Source organism: Triturus cristatus, chromosome 2_1 (assembly GCF_964204655.1).
Source record: "Triturus cristatus chromosome 2_1, aTriCri1.1, whole genome shotgun sequence".
NCBI lineage: Eukaryota > Metazoa > Chordata > Amphibia > Caudata > Salamandridae > Triturus > Triturus cristatus.
The window spans coordinates 5941619-5952410 of record NC_140581.1 but is presented as its reverse complement, the minus strand read 5'-3'; positions in this window follow the sequence as shown (position 1 = coordinate 5952410).

Sequence of the window (10792 nt, the reverse complement as noted above, 5' to 3'; positions counted from 1 at the left end):
TCCTGCTCTCATTTCAGCCTGCTCCGGAGGAACAATCAATCTGCTGCCCACATATGGTACCGTCAAACCACTCTCACCCGTCCTCTGCTTGTCAAAAATCGGCATAACCGGGCCTATTGTCACAGGCACTGTAACGGCCTCAAGATTTTTTGTCAGTTCTCTGATTTTCTCTGTCAGTTCAAAGGTAGTTCTTGCTAGTTCTCTGGTCTTTTCATCCTCAAGTTCATTCTCTCTTTCTATCTCTCTCTCTCTTTCTCTCTCTCTCTCTCTCTCTCTTTCTCTCTTTCTCTCTCTCTTTCTCTTTCTCTTTCTCTATCTTTCTCTCTCTCTCTATCTCTCTCTCTTTCTCTATCTCTCTCTCTTTCTCTTTCCGCCAGAGAACAGCTACTTTTCAACCCGGGGTGGTACCCTCTGTTTTAATAATCCGCAGGGTGTCTCTCATCGGGGTCACTGCTGTCCCTACCTCTGGTTCTCGTCTATACGGGGGTGGTCTTTTATAGAGCATGTCCTCTAAGACATCATCATCAGACTCTTTTGCCCCATATCTCCTGGGTTCTACATTATGTTCTTTTTCTGTACACTTTCTTCCTCCTGATTCCTCTGCTGTTCTTACGGGATATAATCCCTCGGTCATACTGGCATCACGCCACCTTCTCATCCGGTCATGATGGGTTTCGCGATCATACTTTCGCCCAAACATGTACCTGTAGTTACCCCCACTTCTCTGCTTTTCTCGCTCATGTACTTCATCTTCCCATTCCACTAATGCCTCGAATTGCGTCGGCCTTGGCCGTGGCTCTAGAATCATCATCTTTTCCCGTAAATTTCTTAACACGGCCAGATTAAATGAGCCATGTTCTTGAAAAGCCAAAACCCCATCCTCTCTAGTATACCAAATACAGGTATGATACCCATATTTTGCAACCATAAAGGATGCAGGGGTTCTGGTCGGAGGAAGTAACTCTCCTTCCCTAGATACAATGTCCTTATCCTTGTCGAACCAGGTTTTTACTTTACTGAATAAGGACTTCTTTTTCTTCTCTCCATTATGGTAATACATGTTCTTATTTTCCTCAACTCCTTGTCTGTGCTACAACTGTACGATGTCCTGTCCAATTGCAGCGCGACTCACACTAACGCACCAATCCGGAGCTTCTACGTCACGGTCTCAGTCCACGAATCCCAGCGCGACTCACACTAACACACCAATCCTGGAGTGTCTTCGTCACTCTGTATGTCTCCCAATCCTAGCGCGGCGTACACTAGCACACCAATCACCGTGCTTCCACCGTCCTAACCCACTGTCCAATCACAGCGCGGTCTCCCTGACGTCAGCAGTCGCTGCAATCGCTTCTGCTCTTGTCTCCTGTTTCTCGTCTACCCCTCCTTTACAAGACTACTTTAGTAGACTTTGTTTCAATTTCTACGAGTCTGTTAGTTACAACATACAAACATCTCCATTGTCTGCTTCGCTAGCCACAGAAAAGCAAAAAGACCTTTCCCACGAGAATTCTGCCTTTCCAGAGAGCAGCGCTTACCTCTGCCCTACTACAGAATTGTTACTTCCGTTGGTAAAGTAGCACATCCCTCTACTTTACCCTTCTTACAAGCATTAATTAACTGTTTCCCTCCGGAATGTTCCTAAGAGTCTCACAATTAACCAAAATGCCTTCTCATTCACGCACTTTCATACCAGAAAAATGTAGTACATTCACACAGAATTCTGTCTTTCCCGAGAACAGCGAACAGTCTGTCCTACTACAGAATTATATCACACGTTAACAAAGCAGCGCTTACCTCTGCCCTGTCCTTCTAACAAGCTCCGAGAATACCTATTACTTCTCCAGCGGTAAGCTTTAACGGAATCCTTTACGGACCCCTGGGACCTAAGACCAGAGTTTCACAGATAACCTTTGCTATCATACAAACTTCTTTCACACAGAAAATACGTTTCTAATGGCAACACACGGCGATGCTACCTCATCGAACCCAGACAATGCGACGCGCAACTTCAATTGTCACACGTTTTCCCCTGTCTGCATACAGGGCCAACAATCCCGCCTTTTTCCGAGAGCAACACTCCCTCTGCTCTACTACGGAACTGTCACCGACTCCCTACATCCCAGAAGCCGTTCACAATACATAAAACTCAACACAACTTCAACATATAGTGTTAGTACAAATATCAATCAATAATCAATAAGCCTATATACACGCAATTTCGCCAGATTCAAGACAATAGCTAACCATCATTCTGCTACCAAGAAACTGGTGCAGATCGGAGCTCTCAAATCCCCTCTACTTCCACGGACGGAATGATTCCACAGTCACACACGCATACATACATCACACGCTGGTGGGGCCCATTACACCAACATTCAAACCTAAATCACCCTATACGTGCCTTGTAAAAGGAGAAGAACACTTTCAAAATATACCTATCCGATCTGTCTATACTTTGAGGTCAATGCGACCAGCTTAGTTGCTTGTGAATCTAGCAAAATACATTTCAAAGAATATACACACTAATTCAATAAACATGACAAGAAATAACCACCCGAGACAGAAATTCAAACAGATTGTTCATTTATCTAAAATTGAAAGAAAAGCCAATTAAATGCAAATTCATTTCTCTCATATTTACCTATTCTGTCTAAATGTCAGATCCTAAGTCAGAACCGGTCCTCAGTAGATGAAACAGAGTTTCCTGCCGTCATGTAGAGTCAACGTCCTCTCCGTCAGCATAGGAACCTCGGATCATTAGCTAGGGAAGAAGTGGCGCTAGACCTCTCTAGCCTACTATTATTTATACTAACATTTACATATCATAAAGTAACAATTCTTTGTTCAGAACGGATGAATGGCAGAAATAATATCATCTTGGTACATTTTCGATATTGTGCGAGATTTTCCCACACCTAGATTGTTCCAAATAATGAATAGCAGAATTGAACGTCCATGACTAATTCGATACTTGAACGGATGTCTCTACTAGATGAATTTGTTTCAATATGGGGTTCATTGCAAAGTTCATGTTGTCAATCAATCAATCAATATCAACTTTATTCGGTAGTTTTGAAAAAACACCATAAAAGTTCAAATAGAATAAAAACACAGTTACAATTGTATAAAAAAAAAAAAAAAAGTTTAAAAAGATTATTAAAATGTACATTTTTGGGCACCGCCAGCAATACATGGAAGTAAAAAGTGCATCACAATTTCATTAGGGCAAATTTTTCCAACATGTGCAAAGGCGTACAGTTTTTCTGTTATCTCAGTCCCTTCGTTAATATGTATAAGCGATGTTGTTCGAGGTTATAAATTTGTGCGGTGGCGTATACAAAATTTAAGGTAAGATACAATCGCTTTCGCATAGTTTTCATTTTCCAGAAATTGTAGTGCCAAATACGCTGGGCGACATTGACGGAAACCCCAGAACTTCAAGATAGGGAGTATCCAGCGCTTCCGGGGCTCGCTATAGAATTTGCAGAATAACATTGTGTGTATCGTTGATTGTGGCGATACCAAATCACAAGGGCACATAGAGGTGTTGGAAGTCCTGACATTTTGCTCAGGAAATAGAACTAGTAGATGGAACAAATCAAGTCTGAAGCGGGTAAGCAGCATTCTTTCAAACTGTGTTATTTTAAAATTTAGGTAAGGTTCAGCAGAAAACGCAGTCTGGACTAGCAGGGAATGTTGGACTGATGGCTTGTGGACCTCGAATAATAAACGTAGCTGACGTAAATGAGTTAAACACTCCCTTTTTAAGGTCTTTTTAGGGATTTCCTCTATCAGCGATGGATGGTCAAAGTATTTCCTATATCCAAGATCTGTCAATAACGCTTTGACGTACGACAGCCATTTGATTTTCTTAGCGTGATCTAGCGTTAAAATATCTTGTATAATCGTCCTGGTCAAGTGGCATTGCTCGGTAACCCATATTCTGCGCCACAGCATTATTGGTTGTAGTTTTATGATGTCAGTGATGTAGTCAATGCCCAGCTCAGAGTGGCAGGCATAGGTGGAGCAGGTTTTGGGCACCGCCAGCAAATATCTAAGGAAAGAGTTCTCTATTGTTTGTATTGAGTCCACGTTTTTAAAACCCCAGATCCCCGCCCCATATGTTGCAGTGCTTACACATTTTGCGTTATATATTTGCACTAGTTCTTTAATTTGTCTCTGCCCCAATCTCTGCGAGAAGGTTTTTAGTGATGATGTCTCTCGGAGGAAAATCAATTTTCTTGTATTAATGGCTGGAGTCCATTTGAATTTTTCGTCAATGACAATCCCTAAATAGGGATATGTTTTAGTCCTATCCAGGTGTTCACCCTGCGCCATTAACTTCCTGTGTTTTACGTTTCTTTGCTCCCCTGAGTGCATTGTGTACGTTTTTTTTGCGTTTAGTTTCAGGTTTAAACTTGCCATAAAATCACAATATCTGTTCAGGGCCATTTGTAATTCGTTTGATGTTCTTGCTAGAATAACAGCATCGTCGGCATATAGAAGTGCTGGTATCTGCCGACGAACTGTTGCCGGGAGGTCCTTACTGCCTTGTAGCATGGCAACCTCTAGGCCATTCGTGTATAGGGTGAATAAGAAGGGGGCCAATACGCACCCCTGCCTGACCCCCTTTTCCACTCTGAAGAAGTTAGTGAGCTCGCCCTTTGTCCCAAATCTTACCCTGCCAGTGGTGCCTGTATATAGTTCGCGTAAGAAATCCACAATTGGCGTAGGAACGCCCATTTTCAAGATTGTATTCCACAGCATTGAGTGTGACACGCAGTCAAATGCTGCGGAAAGGTCGACATAGGCCATGTGGAATGAGGACCCTTTGGCGTCCAGGTATTTGCTCGCCAGTAGGGACAGGTTTAGAGCCTGGTCAGTTGTTCCTAGTCCCTCCCGGAAGCCATATTGTAGATCGGAAATAATTTTGTGTTCTAAGGCCCACTCCTGGAGGCGGTCAAGTAATATTCGTCCTGCCATTTTGCCTAGGGAGTCCAGGAGGGAGATCGGCCTATAGCATGTTGGACTGTTTCGATCTCCTTTCTTGAAGATAGGTACCAAGATTGATGTTTTCCAAGATTCCAGGATACCTACTTCAGTGGTGGCGTTCAAGACGTTAGTTAGTAGCGGGGTCCAAAGATCTGGAAGGTGTTTAAAAACGTCAACCGGAACGCCGTCCGGGCCTGGTGCTTTGGCTGTTTTTGAAGATTTTAAAGCTTTTTGGACCTCTTCATGGGAGAAGTGAAGATTTAACGGATAGACAATTTGTGGTAGAGGTTCAGGCTGATCTGTGTCTTCGGTCGGGTCTATGGCAAAGACTTTAGTAAAATGGTTCACCCATTCGTGTTGGCTTATAGATACATCAATTGATGGAAGGTTGGATTTCTCTGTTAGGAGTGGGGAACGAACTATCTGCCAGAACAAAGCACTATCGTTAAGTTCCGAGCTTTGGATCAGTTTTGACCATAGTTCAGCTTTTACTTCCTTTTTCCTGTTTTTTAGGGCGGCTGTATACTCTTTTCTAAGTCTGATGATTTCGACTCTGTCCTTATGTTTACTGTTCAGAGCTTCCTTTAGGCGTGTAGATGCTTTAGTACATGCTGTATCAAACCACCCTTTCTTCAGTTGGGGCCTTTGTTTGTGCTTTTTAGTCAATTCTTTTTGTATGGTTGTTGTAATTGATAGAAAGCTTACTATAGTTTCACTAGGGCGGGTAGTGAAATCCAAGCAGTTAATAATATCCGTTTGGTTATTTGTGACAATTTTTTTTGTTGTGTCTTCTTTATCAATATTACCCCACTTCAATGTAAAGCCATTCAAAGAGCCTAGCTCTAGATCGCTTTGATTTAGAGCGGTCAGAATGTCATATGGCTTATTCTTTGTTCTTTCAGCGAGGACCATGGTAATGGGGAAATGGTCACTTAAGGGGTTGTTAAAAACCTTAAAATCTTCTACGATGGATCCTATGGGTGATGAGATCAGTATAAAATCAATTATACTTGTTAAACCTCTTCCGTTGAATGTGGGCTGAAATTGAACAGGTGGATTCTTTGTTTCGTTAGCAAAGTTTAGTTCTAGTTCAGCCATGAGTTCATTCATTTTTTCCCCCCCATTAGAGTGTGTAAAATGCGTGAGGTTTGTATCGGACTCATCACTAATACCACATTTATTATTGTCACTATTACTGCATAGATGTAAGTTGAAATCTCCGCCCCAGATTATTATGCATGCCTTTTTGATGTGAATAGTTCGTTGCTTTTGTATTATTGCGGAGATCTCTGGGAGTAGCGTGTTCATAGCGGAGTTGGAGAGGTTATTATAAAAGTTTATAATAAGGTAAAGTCTTTGTTTGGTGACCTTAACTGCTATGATCTGAAAATTTGTATCTAAACTTATGGGAATTATCTCATCCACGGAAAGGGTGTTTTTGATATAAATAACTAAGCCTCCGCTATTTCTGCCAGAAGTTGATTTCGTCGCAGGTGACCAAAAAGTTTTAAAGCCTAGTATATGTATAGGCCTTATGGCCCACATCTCCTGAAGACAGATACAACCGCTCAAATTGATCTGGGTTAGGAAGGCGGGGTCGATTTTCTTTGCGGAGAGACCTGCGATATTCCAGTAGGTAAAATGAAACTGCAAAGTATCTAAGATAGAGTCAACTGGATTGCCTGCTTTAGCCCTCCGTTCGATGATTTCCTGATTAGTTTGGGTCGGTGTTGCAATTGTAATAACTTCATAATTGATTTTTGAGCACTCAGGTTTAATGAGAGGAAGAGGCAAATGCGTAGGAGTTATTGCAAAGGTGGGATATGAGTTAGATGATGAAGTTGGGTTCGTTTTGGATGATTGTGAGAATTCCCCAATATTGTAAGGGTTGAAAAGTCAATCGTTAAAATCTAAACCAGAAAAGGCATTAAATCTGTTATATATTGGGATGTTAAAGGAAGTAGCTAGCGGGGGAACTGGTTGTCTCCATCGATTATCTCCATTCTCTTGATGGGGAGTATCAGAGAGATAAGGATGGATAGATGGGGGTATGGACGTTTGGCTCTGATGCCACTGGACCGAGCCTGTTGGGTATAGAAACTTAGAGTTCTGGTGAGGGATGGAAGGGTAAGAGGTAATAGGATAAGGTCTTTCTAAAAAAGGATTGGTAGGGGCAGACGGGATGTTGGTGGTTGTATTTAGTAAATGCCTGTAAAAATAACCTAATGGGAGAAGGGTTGTGTTGAATTCCCAAGTAGAGGGTGGTGGTGCTTTGGCTAGTGTCTTTTCGGCCCACTGGGGGTTTCTGAAAGTAATAACTACACAATCCCCCTCGAATTTTTTACGTAAGGGGCCTATCCAACCTACTCTTTGCGTGTGGGAAATTTCCCCTACACATTCTATTGGGAAGTTACAATTCAGGCTTAACCAATGAAGTATCTTATTTTTCAGGGATGTTGTTGTTTCACTCTGTTCTTGCTTAAGTGTTGGAACGTTTACCAATACAAGGGCGTAGGCTCCGCATTCAGGTGGAAGGGTAATGCGTGCCGGTATCTGTCTAGATTTATAAGGTTGTTCGTATGGTATCTTTGGTTGCTGGGATTTTGCATTAAGCTGATTTAGTTGTGTAGGTTTCTGCGCTGGTTTCTGCGAAGCTTTCTGGGATGGTATAGAGGTGCTTACCGTTTGTAAGTTGGCTGTTTGAGTGTTTAAATTAGTGGTAAGTGATGTTATATTGGGCGTGGGAGGTTTGCTTTCGGCAATTATACTGCTACTGTGAGATTTTTGTTTCGGGAGGGTTATTAACGTCGATATGGGTTTCTTGACTGTGACTGTCTTAGAATGGGTGGAAGTCGTGGGAGCCAGAGGAGCTAAGGTGGTAATGGGTGGCATAAGGTGACTAGTGTTGCTGATTAATCTTGCCATCTGTTTTTCGATATTATTTAAGGTTCGCTCTATTGGTGTTAGTTGAGTTTTTATAAGGTCCTTAATTACATCTAGTACTTGTGAGTTAAGCTCAAGATAGTTCGAGTTGGTAGCGCCATACCCCCTGTGATCGTCAGGCGGTACGGTTGCAACAGAGGGGTCGTCCGCGTTTCCCGATGGTGAATAGCTTATGTTATTCCGGTTATTATTGCGGGTCGTCTTTTTGGACCTCAGGCGCCTTGGTGTATTTTTTTGCTTGATCTTGTTCTTGACTACTAGTCTTGTACTATCTTCATTAGAAAAAGGACCCTCCCTTATCTCCTTATCAGTTGTTGTTGGAGGAGCTACTATTAGAAGTGAGGGCTGGGTTAAGAATTGTGGCCCGATCACAGTTGGTAGTTGACTTTGGGTGATTTGGGTGGGGCTAATCATCAAAGTTGGTGTTTTTTCGAGATCATCCAAGGTATCTTCTTCAAGTGATAAGCGAGTGACAGATAGATCAACGCTTGTTGGTATGGTATGAAGTTCAGCACGGGTTTCGCGCAGTAATGGGACATTTATTTCCTGCTGGGTGGGTGTTTTAGCTAGGGCCAAAAGGCCCATTGAGGATCTACGTGCTGCTGCGAGGTCCTGGGAGACGCGTCTCTCTAAGAGGACTATCCCCTGATTGATCGCGTCATTAGCTTTACTGATGAATTGATCGATCGGCCCGATTATGGGACCCGCTCCTTGTGCTGTTTTATTCCTCATTGCCCTAGTTGTCATAGTGGCAGCTATAATTATGGTTATTATAATCTTCCTGGGGCCACGCTGCAGGATGGATAAAGATGGATTTAGTGAGGATGACAATGGATTAGCCCAGACCAGACTTGCCCAGGCTTGAACAGGCCCGCCCTTGGCCCGGGCGTCGACCCGCGATGCGCGTTGGCAGCCTTGCTTAAGACTGTAAGTGGTGAAAGGGGGCAGGGCACTGGGAGGGGGCGCGGCCCGCGCGGGAAGAGAAAACAGCTGATGGTGCTTACGCTGTGGCTCGCAGTCCCGGGGCCGCGCCTCGCACCTCCTCTGCGGCCGCGCTGGTTGAACTCCTTCCTCCTTGGGCAAGTAAACAGATTTGTTGGTAGGCTACTCCTATAGCGAGTTGTGGGCAAAGTCCAGAACAAATACACAGACCTCTGTGCAACGACAGTCAAAGATTGCACGAATGACAATAGACTGGGAACTGTAACAGCAACAACTTACTTTTGGAACGTAATATCAAGGGGAGAGCCCAGCCCGGCCTGGTCGGCCCCGGACGGCCCGCCCTTTGCCCGGGCTTAGCCCGCGCGCGGTCCCGCGACGCGGGAGACACGGCGATCTTTTGTGCGCCTCCTGGCGCGAAACCAGCAACGCGGCTCCCCTGGCGCTTTGAATGATGGGGAGTGTAGTCCCGTCCCCGCTCCGCGGCCGCAGATGGTGTTAGCGGCGGCGGGGGACGGAAACACTGCAGAAGAAGGCAGTTTGGCAGCGTGGAACGTTTGGATCCCAGGTAGGTCCGCAAGGTCTCAGGAGCAAGAAGAAACCCGCTCAGCAGCAGACACGGCGATCTTTTGTGCGCCTCCTGGCGCGAAACCAGCAACGCGGCTCCCCTGGCGCTTTGAATGATGGGGAGTGTAGTCCCGTCCCCGCTCCGCGGCCGCAGATGGTGTTAGCGGCGGCGGGGGACGGAAACACTGCAGAAGAAGGCAGTTTGGCAGCGTGGAACGTTTGGATCCCAGGTAGGTCCGCAAGGTCTCCTGGGATCCTCCACTTTTGTATCTTTTCCCTCTTCCAGGGTCTTTTGGCAGATGTCCCAGACTTGTCATCATGCTTATGGCTTTTCAGTTCATCGGAGGTGCAAGGTCACAGGCAGAGCGAAGCCTTTTTGTAAATTTCCAGCAACTCCAATGCAGGCCACAATGGACAACTTAAACAAGAGTAAACACAAAACACAATTACTACACGGAAATGATTATACAGTGTTATTCCCCTACTAATACCCTTATGTGTATGCATTTATCTAGCCATTTGCGACATCAGAAGCCATTAATGCATATTAATTATAAGCGCAAAACACAATAACATCACATAAGCAACATCCATTTCTGTCAGTTTGCTCACCAACTTAGTTCACTTATTATTGTAGCCATGCAATAGCATTCCCACGTGTAATTCTCTTGTTAATAAGGTTGATTAGTCAGCATTTCGACAAACTTTTAATACTTAATAATTAATCAGTAGTACTTTTAGTTATAACATGCGACAATGAAACCGGTATTCAGGTTTAAAGTAAAAACCCTGCTCCATCAATCGCGCCCAGCTGTGCCCCTGTGACCCCCAACACCTCCACTTACCTGTGCTGTCGCTGGTGCAGTTTGACACGTGCAGCCTGTTTCCAAAAAGAAGAAACTCCATTGGATTGCATCGGGCGCCCGATGCTGTGTTTGCACCCTGCACCCGGCCGCCCCTGTGCCGCTGGTGGTATATCTTAGGTGCTGCTTTGTGTCCCCCTATGTGCTGGTCCTAACACCCAAAGCTTGGCTCCTACAACCATCCCACTTACTCACAAGCAGCGTTGCTTCACGGACCTCCAGTCTCCATTGAAACATATTGAGCCAAAGGCTGATTTTGACCTCTGCACCCGGCCACTCCTGTGCCGCTGGTGGTGCAGTATTGGTACTTACATGACCCCTGCCCACTGCTGACCCATGGACTCAAAGGCTGGCCCTGCAAGTTACGTACTTACCTAATTAACTGCAAAGCTGTTTTTCCCGTAGGATAACATTGAACTGTGCTGAAAATGTCCTGTGTTGATTTTTCAAAGTGAAAAGTACTTTGAATTAAAAACGTACTTACT